Source organism: Helianthus annuus, chromosome 9 (genome assembly GCF_002127325.2).
Source record: "Helianthus annuus cultivar XRQ/B chromosome 9, HanXRQr2.0-SUNRISE, whole genome shotgun sequence".
NCBI classification, from domain to species: Eukaryota; Viridiplantae; Streptophyta; class Magnoliopsida; order Asterales; family Asteraceae; genus Helianthus; species Helianthus annuus.
This window is the reverse complement of record NC_035441.2, coordinates 145,116,507-145,130,487: the sequence shown is the minus strand read 5'-3', so window position 1 is coordinate 145,130,487 and position 13,981 is coordinate 145,116,507. Positions and strand designations below refer to the sequence as shown.

At 33.6% G+C, this 13,981-nt stretch overlaps 1 long non-coding RNA gene and 1 pseudogene across 1 annotated transcript; both read right to left on the bottom strand.

Annotated features, from left to right (window-relative positions):
• Positions 1 to 1,505: 1,505 nt before the first annotated feature.
• Positions 1,506 to 2,503, bottom strand: LOC110893011 (annotated as a pseudogene).
• Positions 2,504 to 3,828: 1,325 nt separating this feature from the next.
• LOC110895187 lies at positions 3,829 to 5,624 on the bottom strand. Its single transcript, XR_002566968.2, has 3 exons — positions 4,989 to 5,624; positions 4,832 to 4,919; positions 3,829 to 4,589 (listed from the first exon to the last, which is right to left on the bottom strand). It is a non-coding gene; the product is annotated as an uncharacterized LOC110895187 (long non-coding RNA).
• Between the last annotated feature and the right edge of the window lie 8,357 nt (positions 5,625 to 13,981).

The following is a 13,981-nucleotide window of genomic DNA, read 5'->3' as shown; positions in this document are numbered from 1 at the left end:
CACAAAATTATATTCATTTATTATTTTTAGATGTACTACCACCATTAAAGTCATTTTAAGGTGGTGTTTAAACTAGATATTTACCAATCAAGGTGTTTTGTAAGTCACATATTTACCAATCAATATTTGTTTTGAGGTTTTTATAAAATTAAATGTATTAAATATTAATGGTAATAGAGTAAATAAATAAGATGAAAACAATAACAAAACAAAATAAATGCATATTTTTATAATACTAAATCAGAGAAAATATTACATAAATTAAAGATAAGATTTGTTATATATTCTTTAAGTTTGCAATATATACCTACAAAAAATGAATGTCTTTACACTATGTTGTTAAATGTTTAAGTGTTTGAACGTTGAAGTCTAGCCCAAACAATATTTCACAAATAGTTGATTTATTATAATTTGATATGGGCCACAAACATGACTTTCATGTAATAACAAAATAGGGTGTAGTCTTTTGTTTTTGTGCCATCTTCATCATCTAAACCTAATCACTTCTAAACTGCCCTCGTCAACGAGTCACAATCTATCGGAGAAAAATTTTATGTTCATGTAATCACATTATCTTCTTCTTATCTTTGTAGTTAGGGGTATCCAAAATTATTCTCAAGGTATCCAATACATAAAACGAATAATATTTTATGTTTTTTTTACAATTCGTCAAGAAAGTTGAGGGTTATCCCGGGTAACCCCTGGGATACCCATAGATCCGGCCCTGCTTTTACACCCCCACCGCAACGCGGGGTGCTTAATTCTAGTTATTATTGTTTTGCAACGGTTATGACCCCACCAACACAAAACGTTAAATGGTCTCCATTTTCCAAAACAAAAGAAATACGACCAATAAAAGACTACAAATAACTTGAATTTCCAACCATCGGCCCTTGTATAGTTTTATGAGACAAACGCAAACGAGGGTCGGCAATCACCTCGTTGATCCATAATTTTTAAAAAAATTGAAGTTCAAAAATATAAAAAAGAGAGAAGATTTTAGAATGGTAAGGTTTTTATAAATGTAAAAGTTAGTTTTAAATTTTATTTCTTTATGTATTTACATCGAAAGTGTGTAACCAAAAATATTGTATCTCTAAATTAATTGCTTCTCTGAACCTGTTTAATAATATAATATATTAAAATTAACTAGTGCTATCAAAACGGACGCGTTGCGCCAGGTTACTTCGGGTTTTTCTTTTGCAGTTACTATTAAAAACGTCTTGCTCAAGTCGAGTAAACAAACTATCTATCATGTGCGTGGTTTTTTTTTTGTTAAACGCTTTGGCTTTGATTGGACAATTGGGTTGTCATAACTGTTAGGTTTCACCACGCCAAAACAACGGCTTGTGCCAAATTCAACATAGCCGTAATGGGAGTTCGTCAGTTCGATAACCACATCTTCTAATAATAAAGCCGTAACTGTACATAAAAAAAATGTATGCTAGGAAATCGAATATATGACAATATTATAATGTATCTAAACTCGAGTAAGTTAAACGAAAAACATACAAACGCACACCTCGTTTTTGCGCTTATAATCAAGAAATTCATATACAGCCATCGCTTTCTCTGCGTCAGTAGTCTACTCCATAACGAGAAATCACCAATTTTGTGGGCATTTTTTCAATACCTTTTTAGGTTTAACAGTAAATTCCCAATTGTTCCCGTATTTTATATTCCAAATTACCAAAACAAATTGATAAAAGAGAGATACAACTGACCTTGGTGGTTGTTTTCTTCATTGTTTGACTTATAACTTTCTTTAGCAACTTTTCTCGCTTTATAAAGAGGCATAAGAAGTGACGCCACATAATCAACAACAGCTTGTTTAATTTTGTCTACACCTCGAGGCTGGTTACCGATCAACTCCCGGTTCACCGTAACTTGCGAAGCTGAGCTCTCGTTTGCCAGCCCGTCATGCCTGCGATTTGACGACATTAGATTCATATTTGAATACTCTTCGTCCATCGCATGCATACTCCTATGATAGAATTCAGAATCAGCCGTTGCAGCTTGAGACTGCCATCGTTCAATAGCACTATGGTCTTTTATCCCTTCACTACCGGCACTACCAACCCATGCTTTTGTAAATATGCTCTTGTCACCACCCGTACTTTCACCCGAATGCTCTTTGTAACTCACTGGCCTGCGTTTTCATTCGAGTTGCTTCGTTGTCAATGGTTATCAACGGATATTTTGGAACTCTCGATGTTGACTCCGGCAGCGGAAAAGTCTACTGACTAGTCTCTTACTCTGCAATTTCTAGAATCTATTTCAGATAAGCAATCTTGCCGCCCTGTAACGCCGCCAGCCCACTTCTTCCGGAACTCGGATTCGTCCATTTGTGCGTATTGCTCCCGTCTAGCAAATTTGTGAAAAGACGATATCTTTGGAAGCTGCAACGGTGCACTGCATTTGGCACCAGATGATGCGTACGCCTGTATATTTATAAACAAATTGCCAACCTATAAATGAACCGAACAAACATAAACAAAGGCATGTTCGTGTTCGTTCATTTAACTTTAACCGAACACGAACACAAACACCAACATATAATCGGACACATTTTTTTGTTCATGTTACTCGTTTATGTTCGTTCTGAGTAGGGCCGTTCAAATTGCTCGCCGCTCGCTCGCTCGACGCTCGTTCGGAAATTGCTCGGAAAATGCTCGTTCGATTTGACGCTCGGTTGTAAACGAGCCGCTCTGCTCGGTTCGGTTTGTAAACGAGCCAAGCATGAGCAAAGGTCCGCTCGGCTCGGTTCGGCTCGAATTATTGTTTTTAATTAGTATATACATATATACATATACATATACACTTACATATGTAATAAACATGCATACACACACACACACACACATATATATATATATACAAATATAAATTATACATATATATATATACACATTACACATACATATATACTTAAATATAAATTAAATTTAGAGTTTTATATGTACCACTCTATTAGATTTTGGTCCACTATATACAAATTTACAACTATATCTATATGTACTACTGTACTAGCCCAACCATGCCGATAAAAAAAAATTAATATCAAATCTAAAAGTTAAACCCTAAACCGATAAACGATAGTCTTCTGATCGCATCAATGTTTCATGTCGTTACCCTAAGTCGATCATCTCCTGCTCTCAACGTAATTGTTCGTGCAATATAATCATCGCCTCGTCGGCCACAACATTGTTATTCATGAGAAAAATATTATGTCATGTAATGTGCATGTTTTTAAAGACATAAAAACTTGAGACCCAATATTGTCACAATCACTCTCAGCAAATTTAAATTGGGCGACACGGTTGTCCAAATCGCTGGAACTTCGCTCGACGCTCGCTCGGATTTTTTTGCGCTCGAAAAATGCTCGCTTGATTTGAGGCTCGATTGTAAATGAGCCGCTCCGCTCGGTTCGGTTTGTAAACGAGCCAAGCACGAGCAAAGGTCCGCTCGGTTCGGCTCGGCTCGTGAACAGCCCTAGTTCCGAGTCCAAATAGTAGTAGATTAAGCTTATTGCATCCTAATAACTAAAACCCAAGTCGTGTTCATGCTTTTAAGCTTAAAATGTGTAGTAATGCAACGATAATGGTGTTATTTTTTGTATAGGGGTAAACATGTGAGGTGTATTAGTCTACCTGTCAGTTGACCAGTGTGTAGCATGTTTTGACGTCTCTAAAGGCGGGAATCCAACTGCGTAGAACTTGTACTTCTATTGGTGGTATAGCTCCTTCTAGCCTAAGAGTTTATATTTCTTTATCGTCCATCCTCTGTCACCTGTTTGCAACAGACATTCGACAGTGTTAACCTGCGCAGCAGAGGAAAACCTTATATGTGAAAGCATTAACATCATTTTATGTATGATTCTATTTACCATCTATCAAAAAGATATATGTAAGTGTTCAAGAGGGATTAAAACTTGTCGGCCGTTAATCTCATTTAGCAAGTCAGCGTATACAATATTATGTGTTGTATTATTGCGAGCAACATTATTTTTTTTTTTTTTGTTAATATTCTGAGCGAATTCGGGAGCATGGCTCTAGAGACCATGGCCAAAGGTGGGTTTGTGTAAGTAATTGGCCTTGACTTTTCTTATTGTCATTATAAACAAAAACACAAAAACAACTGGCTCCTCTCCATGCACACCATTCGAGAGAGGAGGAAACCTGCCACGTAGGCGTGTGATGGGTGGTTTAACTGTTCATTTCCATTCGCTATTTAACGTACACGGTTCCTGCAATAGCATATAAATTGTGCAAAGAAAAGGGAGATAATAAATTCAACAAACCTACATTGATAATTTGTCATTTTGGGACTCAACTGCACAAAAACCTCAATAAGCAAGCATCAAAACTTCAACATATCATATACGAAAACCTAGAGAATATACAATTACAACAGCAATCTTAATGGGAAAATCTAAAGTAGGTTTTTGTAGAAAAATCTAAATGAAGATCTTAACTTGGATAGCCTTCCGTGGCTTAAAAAGAACACCAAATGTCTTGATGTCTACTGAAAAGTGACTATTTATTGGCCAACGGAAATGAGTTTTGGGTGGAAGTTTAAGCTCTGAAATACTGAATCAAAGAATCTAAGTTAGATTATAATATGCATATTCGATTAAACTCTTAAACATAGTAGTTGCATAGGGTTTCCCTAAAATTGAAACATGCAAGTTTCTTCAACATATTGTATTTTCGGTCTCCTCTAAAATTGGAGAGCCCATAAAATCATATCATCAACAGCCAGTTGCAGAACCAGAAAACCATCATCAGATGATGGAAACTAAAATGGAGTAACGCTAATCACAGAACCTAACCTCGGGGTTTGTTGGTCTACTCGAAAAAGAAACATGCATCTTCAAGTTCGTTCCCTGGAATCCTCGCTGGAGCCTCACCGGATGTTACCTACTCATCAGATCAACATGAGTTGTCGGATCTAACCAAATAGCGAACATGCAAGAGAAAAGGGCTTACCGGAAAGATGCCGGAACTTGATCGGAACCCTAGTCGTTCAACCGTCGTCATTGTCAGAGCCATCGCAGCCTCCGAGCTGACATCCCCCGTCGGCCTCTACTCCTGTACCGTCACAAACGTTGGTCGATCTCTCTCTCCGGCGCCGCGATCTCTCTCTCTGCCCGTGATCTCTCTCTCCGATGCGGCGCTCCCTCTCTGTCTTTGTAATTGTTCTCTCGTGTATTCCCAATGTTGTCTTCTTAAGTTAATCAGCAACTGAAAATTACAAACATGCCCTCCTAAACTCTTCATTAGCTTTCTCTATTAATATATAGTAATAATAATAATTTCTGACCCAACCCTCAATTAGTTGCATTTCGAAAACAATTTACCCAATTATCTTTACGAATGGGGGGGTTTTGTGTTCGTGTTTGTTTGTTAAGGGAATAAACTTGTTCGTGTTTGTTTGCGTTTGTTTGTTAATTTTAGTTAACGAACGCAAATGAACGTTGATGAACACAAATGAGTTCAAACTAATATTAATGAATACAAATGGAAACAAATAAAACAAACAAGGGTTTATGAACAAAATATATAATACTAGGGGTGGGCATGGGTCGGTTTCGGTCGGTTTTGGCCTAAAACCATAACCATAACCGTGATGTCGGTTAATGGAAAACCATAACCATAACTGATCGGTTATGGCGGTTATGGTTAATCGGTTTTGATGGTTATAGCGGGTAGGTTGTGGGTGCTTAACCGTGTATTTAGCCTAGCTAAAGTAGCTTAATTTTTTTAACATGGAATAAATTGTTATTGCCTATAGTATTAAAAAATACATATAATCTATAATATTAATACTAATTATTATCGACTACTCAAATAAAGTGATATAATATATATTCTATAAATTCAAATAAACATTCAACCAAAACCACAAAACGATATGAAAAACCCATAAATACTAAAAACCCATAAATACTAAAAATCTTCAGTCAAAAACATCAAATATTAAAAATATGGTGAAAAGTCCTAAATCCTACAAAGATTTATTACATGTCGGTTCGGTTTGGTTACGGTGGGTATGGAAACATTGATAACCATAACCGACCCGCTACTTTCGGTTTTTGAAAACACCATTAACCGACTCACCGGTTTTTTCTTTGGTTCAGTTTTTCAGTTCGGTTTTGTTGGTTAATTCGGTTATGGTTCGGTTAATTCGGTTTTTTGCAGACCCCTATATAATACAATAACACTTATTGAATATTTTATTTGTCGGAATTTTGAAGTATTTAAATAAAATATAAAAACTAAAAACACTAATGAACTATCGAACACAATCGAACATGTTACCGGACATTCACGAACATAAATGAACGAACGTGATCTCTATTCATGTTCGTTCATTTAACGAAACGGGCGGAATTTCTTGTTCGTGATCGTTTGTTTAATAATCGAACAAACACAAACGAACTTCCCACAAAAAATCTCACGAACTGTTCACCGAACATTTGGTTCGTTAGCAACCCTAACTGAAAGTCCAAAATACAAAGGAAACCACATTACATTAGTAAGTCTCTAATATTAAAATCTCACTAACGATCCCATAAGGTCTCCAAACTTAGACCTATTTTTAATCCACATATAAGAGTCCTCTTTGATTCCTTTAAACATCTTCAGTATTGCCTCCCATTTATTTTCAAAAATTTTATTATTTCTGTATATCCAAATCGTAGAGAATAAAATAGCTTCAACTTACCTCTTCCAATAGCTTGAGACCTTCAACTTTCTAATCGAATGAATAGCCTCGACACCTATACTCGATGGATCCGGAACGTTTAATTTAAGCCAAGCCCACACATTCCACCAAATAGCTTTGGCCCAAAACAAGAGAAAAATATATGATCTGGATTCTCAGTTTCTAGTGCGCAACTGCTACCAAGAATGTCTCCAACCTGAACTCCTCTATTGCTAAAACTCACCTTCGATGGAATCCTCCCCATAAAAGCTCTCCAGCAAAACAAATTTATTTTTGGGGGAATCCAAGTATGCCATCTGAAAACCACATCATTTGGATCGTCAGTGCACTTCTTCATAACTTGTGATCTAAGCTTCGAGACCGAAAACAAGCCTGGATTTGTAGATGAGCCATGAATAGCCGAGATAATCTTTACCCATAAAGCTTCCAGATTGCTTCTGAATCTTCAAAACCATTTTGCAACCATAGCCCAATTAAGACTTTGTAAATCTCCTAGACTGTCACACCCCTATTTTTCCACGTGTCACCGGTGGGCCCGGTGGGGAGTATCGTGACGTAATTGATATCATCATAGTCAAACAACACAACATATAAATGCACAGCGGAAGCAAAAGATAGATTTATTTCAACTGAATAAATTGTAATGTTTAAGTATCACAAAACAGTCGAAACAGATCCACAGGCGGATCAAATAAAAAGGAAAACTGTTCAACAGACTATGACATCTAAAGCTTGCGAGACTTGAGTAACGATGCCTGGAGTAGCCAGCCTATTTCGTCTAGTACCTGCGCTTAGCCTTTTTGGAAAATACGTCAGTTTACACTGGTAAATACAACTTAACTGACTCATTTTGAAAAGAGTTTGAAAATTGATTTGAATGCACTTCGGCAAAAATATTTTCATAACTTGGGACAATTATTCAAAATAATCTTGTATACAGTTTTACTCATTTGTCGTCCATTAGGGCCGATTGCAAGGCCGGACTTAAGTTAACTGACACGCCACAGGTATAATGCCCACAAGGTCGATTCCTTTAAGTGGGATGCCAGTTTTTACATAATGCATCTGTCAGGTGTACGCCTACACCCCGTTTTTAGGTCATGGCCATTTCTTTGAATGATGCCAAGGATATCTGGGACATGGTCATTTAACCCCCAAGGGCCATACACCAAATAATACATATCAAACAGGGTATCTAAATACATCAATCACAATACGATTTAAATGACTACATTCACCCGACCAAGCGGTACTTTTATAGTACCGTATCCCAAGCCCGTATAGGGAAAATAAGTTAAGAGTATTTACCTGAGCAAAGTATAAATCAAATACAACAAGTGCACATTGCTTTTACTAGGCTCCTAATCTGGAATGAAGGTTTTTAATAACCTATTCGACTCCTAACGGGTCTTTAATTAAGCTTAGACTTAGACCGGTTAGTTTTCAAAGGAAGACACGGTTCAACGCATGATAAAGCGAAGACCGGTTTAGAATGTGGTTTTGACCCGACAAGCTTGAATACTTGTTTAATATGGATAACTTAATCACATTCTGGATTTTGAGACAAAAACGATATGGTTTGACCCGTTTCGGCTAATATATGTAAACTAGTTACATACGCCGATCCGAACGCGAAAAGTGCGTAACGAGTAACCAAAAGAGTCATATACAAGTTTCCTAAGTTAATATGCCTTAAATATGTTGTAACATCAGTAAGATATCTTCTATTATGCCCCAAGTGAATTTAAACTCAAATTACGCCCCGTAGGGGTATTTTGGTCATTTAAAAGGTTATAAAAGAGTTTAATTATAATTCTGAGTTTCGGGTCTGATGTAATTAGTAAAAATACTTAATTTACTAAGTTATATCAGTAGGGTATAACTTATATGTGAAATTTATCATTTCTAACCATACTATGCACCGAAAGGCATTTTGGTAATTTCACCTAAGGTTTAAAGGTCAAAACAGGAATTCTGAGTTTAAAACTTTTGCTTACTGATAAAGTATAGAAATTTACTTAAAACATCAGTAGGTATCAAGTCTTATATGTCTAATGTCGTTTTAATACATACTATGCGCTTAAAACGCTTAAAAAGGCGATTTGGAGCCATTTCCGGGTTTTCAAAGGAAAGCTGATATTTTTATTATTCCAGAAGGCTCAAAACAACTTATTTATCATATTAGATTATTAGAAAATGGTTTGGTGTCAAAAGGTTTGGTAAAACTCATTTTATAGCTTAAAAGGGCAAAATCGACAACTACCGAATTAAGCTTAGAACTCCAGGTTATGATCAGCCTAAAAATAAATAAAAATCTCCAAAATTCCCAAAATATTATTTTACATTAGTGGGTAAAAAGTTTGGTATCAAAAATTGGGTTTAGATAGGCTATATGCTAATTACGCCATTTAATTACAAAAAAGCTTTCTAATTACGCTATTGAGCGTAACTCTTAATCTAGACCTCAAACTGATGTCAAATTCTAGGTACAAGTTTATAAATCAGTACCTAAGGTTTCTACTCTTTTAAATTTTCAAAATTCACGTTTTAAGGTCATAAGGGCATAATAGTCAACATTTAGGCATTTAACGGAAATATGCATATGAATCGGATAACTAATGAACCAAGTTGTATAATCACAGAGGGTTATACTTATAGGTAACTTGGTCCTATTAAGGCTCTAAGGCATTCCTAAACCATGCTCAAACGGGTCAGAACTGAAAGTCAAAGCATAAGTCAAACTATGCGACTTTCGGTCCCGAACCGAGCCTAAACTGAAAATTGTCGAGTTGAACATGTTTAGACATGTTCTTACATTAATTACCAAGTTATATTAATGATAAAACAGGTTGCATAACCTTTACATTGCTAATTATGCATTTATTTGAAAATAGACTTCCTGTTGACTTTTTATAATCAAGTTTGACTCGACAATTGACCTAGTTAGATTGGGAATCAGAGAATACCCTTTTAAGGGTTTATTGCCCACATAATTACCAACTCATAGGTACTTTCAAATTGAAATTTGACTGGAGAAATTAAGATTAATGACGAAGTCAAATCTTAATTATGACGGTTTGACTTTACGCTAAAAACTAAGCAAAACTGAATTAAACGAGGTTAAGCATACTTACAATAGTCCTAAGCACGACTAATGATCACTAGGAATGAGTCTTGAGCTCCAGGGACCTCCAAGAAGAGAGTTGTGAAGTTTACAAGTGAATGTGCAAATGAAGAACACAACTTAAGGCCTTTATATAGGTTTCTTGATGCCTTTAGATCATTACACACAAGCCTAGAGATGTTATGGGATCATTCCAAGTGTCCCTAGACCCTTTAAAACCATCAAACAAGCCCCTTGAATCGAAAAATGGTAAGTTAAGTCGGTTAAACCGGCTGTACAAGCAGCTGCCATCATTTTTTTGCATCTGGGCACCTTAGGCGGCCCGCGTAAGAGTCCATAGGGACCTTACGCGCCCCGTGTAAAGGTCTGATCCGGTCAACAAGTTTCCCGTATTTGCAATTTAGGTCCCTGGTCCTTCTAAACTCATTTTTAACTTGTTTTCTTGCACTTTTAACCCCCAAACTTGACTTTTAAGGACCCCAAGTCATAAACCAACTTTGTTAAGTCCCCGGTTATTCATACGTTCACCGAAAAGTCTTAAATTTCAACGTTGACGCTTTTAACCCCTCGTATACGAATATTGTCATAACTTTCTCATACTTTATCGAAACCTTGTGAAATTTTTATCACACAATCTAGTGAGTATAATTTATCATTACAAAGCTTCGGGTTTGCTAAAAGGTCACTCAGAGGTATACTTTAAACATGTTAACACATTTAACCCCTGTAGTTTGTAATTCCTCACTTTCTTTCACAATTAGCTTCGTATGATCCATGACTCATTCATTTAAGGGTATAAACACCATGTAGGGTTATTGAAAGATATATTTATCCGTTGTTGACATTTTGAACCCTTTTACACACGTAGATTCCTTGTTTGTCAACTTTAGTCCCTCTAAATCAATCCTTTGCACGTTTTAAGTCCATGTCACGTGTCGATACATTATTGGACATAAATTTTAGAGGTGTTACATAGACCAAGACCCCTTACATCTTTTGGTTTGGTGAAGCGATTCTAGGAAATGCGTTTAATCTTGTCCCCACCCCCACCTTCAACCCCATATAAATCTCCTTCTAATACCCTCCAAAGTATCAAACACTTTTTAGTAATTTTAGAAAAAGACATAAATAGGAAGGCTATCTAAGACTGCCTTGGCGGCCGAGGGTAATGTGCCCTGCCATAAAAAGATTTCGGGCCTTCCAAGATTATAGCTTAGCATTGAACCTGACCACAATAACTTGCCAATGAGCAATAGGTTTCATGTTGGAAACAATAGGGAGACTGAGGAAAGTTAACGAGAAAGAACCTGCATTACACCTAATCAAATCAGCCATTTTCTCAACCCTTTTTCGCTTACACAAATTCCATACAATCGAATCTTTTTCATTTTCACCTTCAAACTCGTAACCAAAAATAGAACTCTAAGGATACGATTCAGATTTTTTAAATTAGTCTCTAACCATTGACCCAAAAACACCACGCCATCAGCGTAGCATAAGTGTGAAATGGTTGGACCCGAAATATCCTCCAACTAAACATCTTCTTCATAAAGATTCCCATATGCTTCTTTTGGTTATCCTTGCCATCCGTCGTTGATGGCCCTCCGGGTTGAGCCTAACACCCAAAATTGCGCTAGCGTGTGATGGTGAGTTAAGGGCGGTGTTTGTTGATGTGGACCAAATGATGCCATGATAACACATACTCTTATAAAGATGTAGGCTAAATTTTCAAAATATACAAATAAATAATAAAGCATTTTCAATTCAAATTCATATGTTTAAGCATTTTCAATTCAATTTCATATGTTTAAAAAGTACTACCCTTGATTATGTTTCACATACTAGAAGATCAGGTTTAGGTTTACTAGAATTAAAAGGTAATATATTTATATTAAGATGCTTGACCAAATATTTATATATGTAAACTAGGTTACAATTTCATTCCATATGTTACACGCATTGGTAATGTTATATAAATAGTAACAAAAATGTTATGTTTTGGAAAAACATATGCATTAATACACAGTTGAATAAAACTGTATATTATACTAGTAGAAAAAAATAAGATAAAATATAATATAATTTGTTAACATATAAAGTTGTCAAGATATGTATTTATAAAATGAACATTGACGTGACATTTATAAATTTTATTAAGTTAATTCTTAAGCATTATTTTTTTCAGCTAGGTATTAACTTTGATTTTTTTTTTAATACCATCTATTTTTATTGTTATTATTTAACATGTTGTATTTTACCATCCTTACCATCCAATCACATTAAATATATGAAAAGTTTTAGAAATCACTCATAAAAACAATTATCATTATTATTCTTTGTCTTTTTTTTAATATTTTAACAAACATAATTTTGAACTTGATAAAGTTTTTAAGTAAAAAAAATATAAATTTATAAAAAAAGCTTAATAATTAGTTTCATACTGAATTCATTTGGTTGATAATATAAAAACTATCTTTAATTAAGAAAAATATTATTTATAACTAAATAGGAGAGAAAAACAGGCAAACAAAAAAGTAGATGCATCAAATGGATGATACTTGTCCAAATTATTTTCTTTAATTACATAGTATATAGATATAAAAGTATAGATGAGACAAATAAAATAATATAAAAACATAGCAATCTATACTATACAATAAAAGAAACTATTTAGGGAACATTTGTCATCATATTAAGCCATGTCTTATGGATAATTATTATTTTAATTTTATCTCTTCTAATTATTTATAGATAACTCTCCTACTATATATAATTTAGTTTAATATCTTATAGATAATTATTATTTAGTTTAATATCTTTTAATAAATTATAGATAACTCTCCTACTAAATATTATTTTGTTTAATCTCTTCTACTTACCAATAGAGAATTGTTATTTAGTTTAAATTTAATGTATCTTTCTAATTTATAATATTATTTATTTGATTTTCTATATCATATAACAGACACTTACTTTTTATTTGTAATATACAAATTTACTCTTATTCTTTACGATAGATATAATTATCTCTAATAAACTTTAAACTTTTACCACAGTATATATAATGCTAGACATAAAATCAAAAAAAATTGGATAACATCAATAACTTAAGACACAATATAATTACATGTATAATATGCGCTTTTTAATAAAATAATACTAAACAAAATTACAAATATAAAATCATTGATTTTATTAATAATAACAAAGTCTTAATTTTTTAAAAAAAATAATTCAAAAAATATATAACTAAAAACATATGACATTATAATACAGTTAACCCATTTATTATCATACAAACTCCCAACTATTCAATTTTATCCTATTTTAAATGTCGAATAGAATACTTATATTTTTCTACTAAAATATTATCTTTAAATTTAAATTGTTGATTTAAGATATTTTTAAATAACCAAATTATTTTTCACCAAAACCAAACTTTGTATTAATATATTATTTATTTTTTTTTTCATTATTAAAAAATTATTATATCGATTTTATTACATAATTTTTAGACAAATTGTATATGACTTTCAATATTACTTTATATATAAAATTAGATTTATCTCGGGTTTTTTTAAATAAAATTTATATTTTATCACTTAAATGGCTGCTTATTTGCTTATTGAATAACATGTTTGATCATTGTATATTCTTTTCAATAATCATATCCGCAATCACCACATCTATCGCGTACCGAGTATATACATAGTTTTTTTTTTAATATAAGCTCCTTATTGTTTCGTATATAAAATCATATTTATTCAAGTCGTGTAATACAGGAGGGTTTTTAAAGATATACTTTTTTTATTATTTGGTAAATAATATTACATTTATTCAACCCGTGTAATACACGTGGTTTTAAATATATAATTTTTTTATTATTTGGTATACAAAATTACATTTATTCAACCCATACAACATGGTTCTTGTACATATAACTTTTTAGTATTTAATATAAAAATTAAATTTATTCAACCCGTGCAATAAAGACGGTTTTTATAGATATATTGTTTTATTATTTAGTATATAAAATTCATTTGTTCAACCCGTGTAATACACGGGATTATAACCTAGTTTATTCTATATAAAGTCTCAGTTCCTCCCTAAGAGATATATTAATTATCTCTC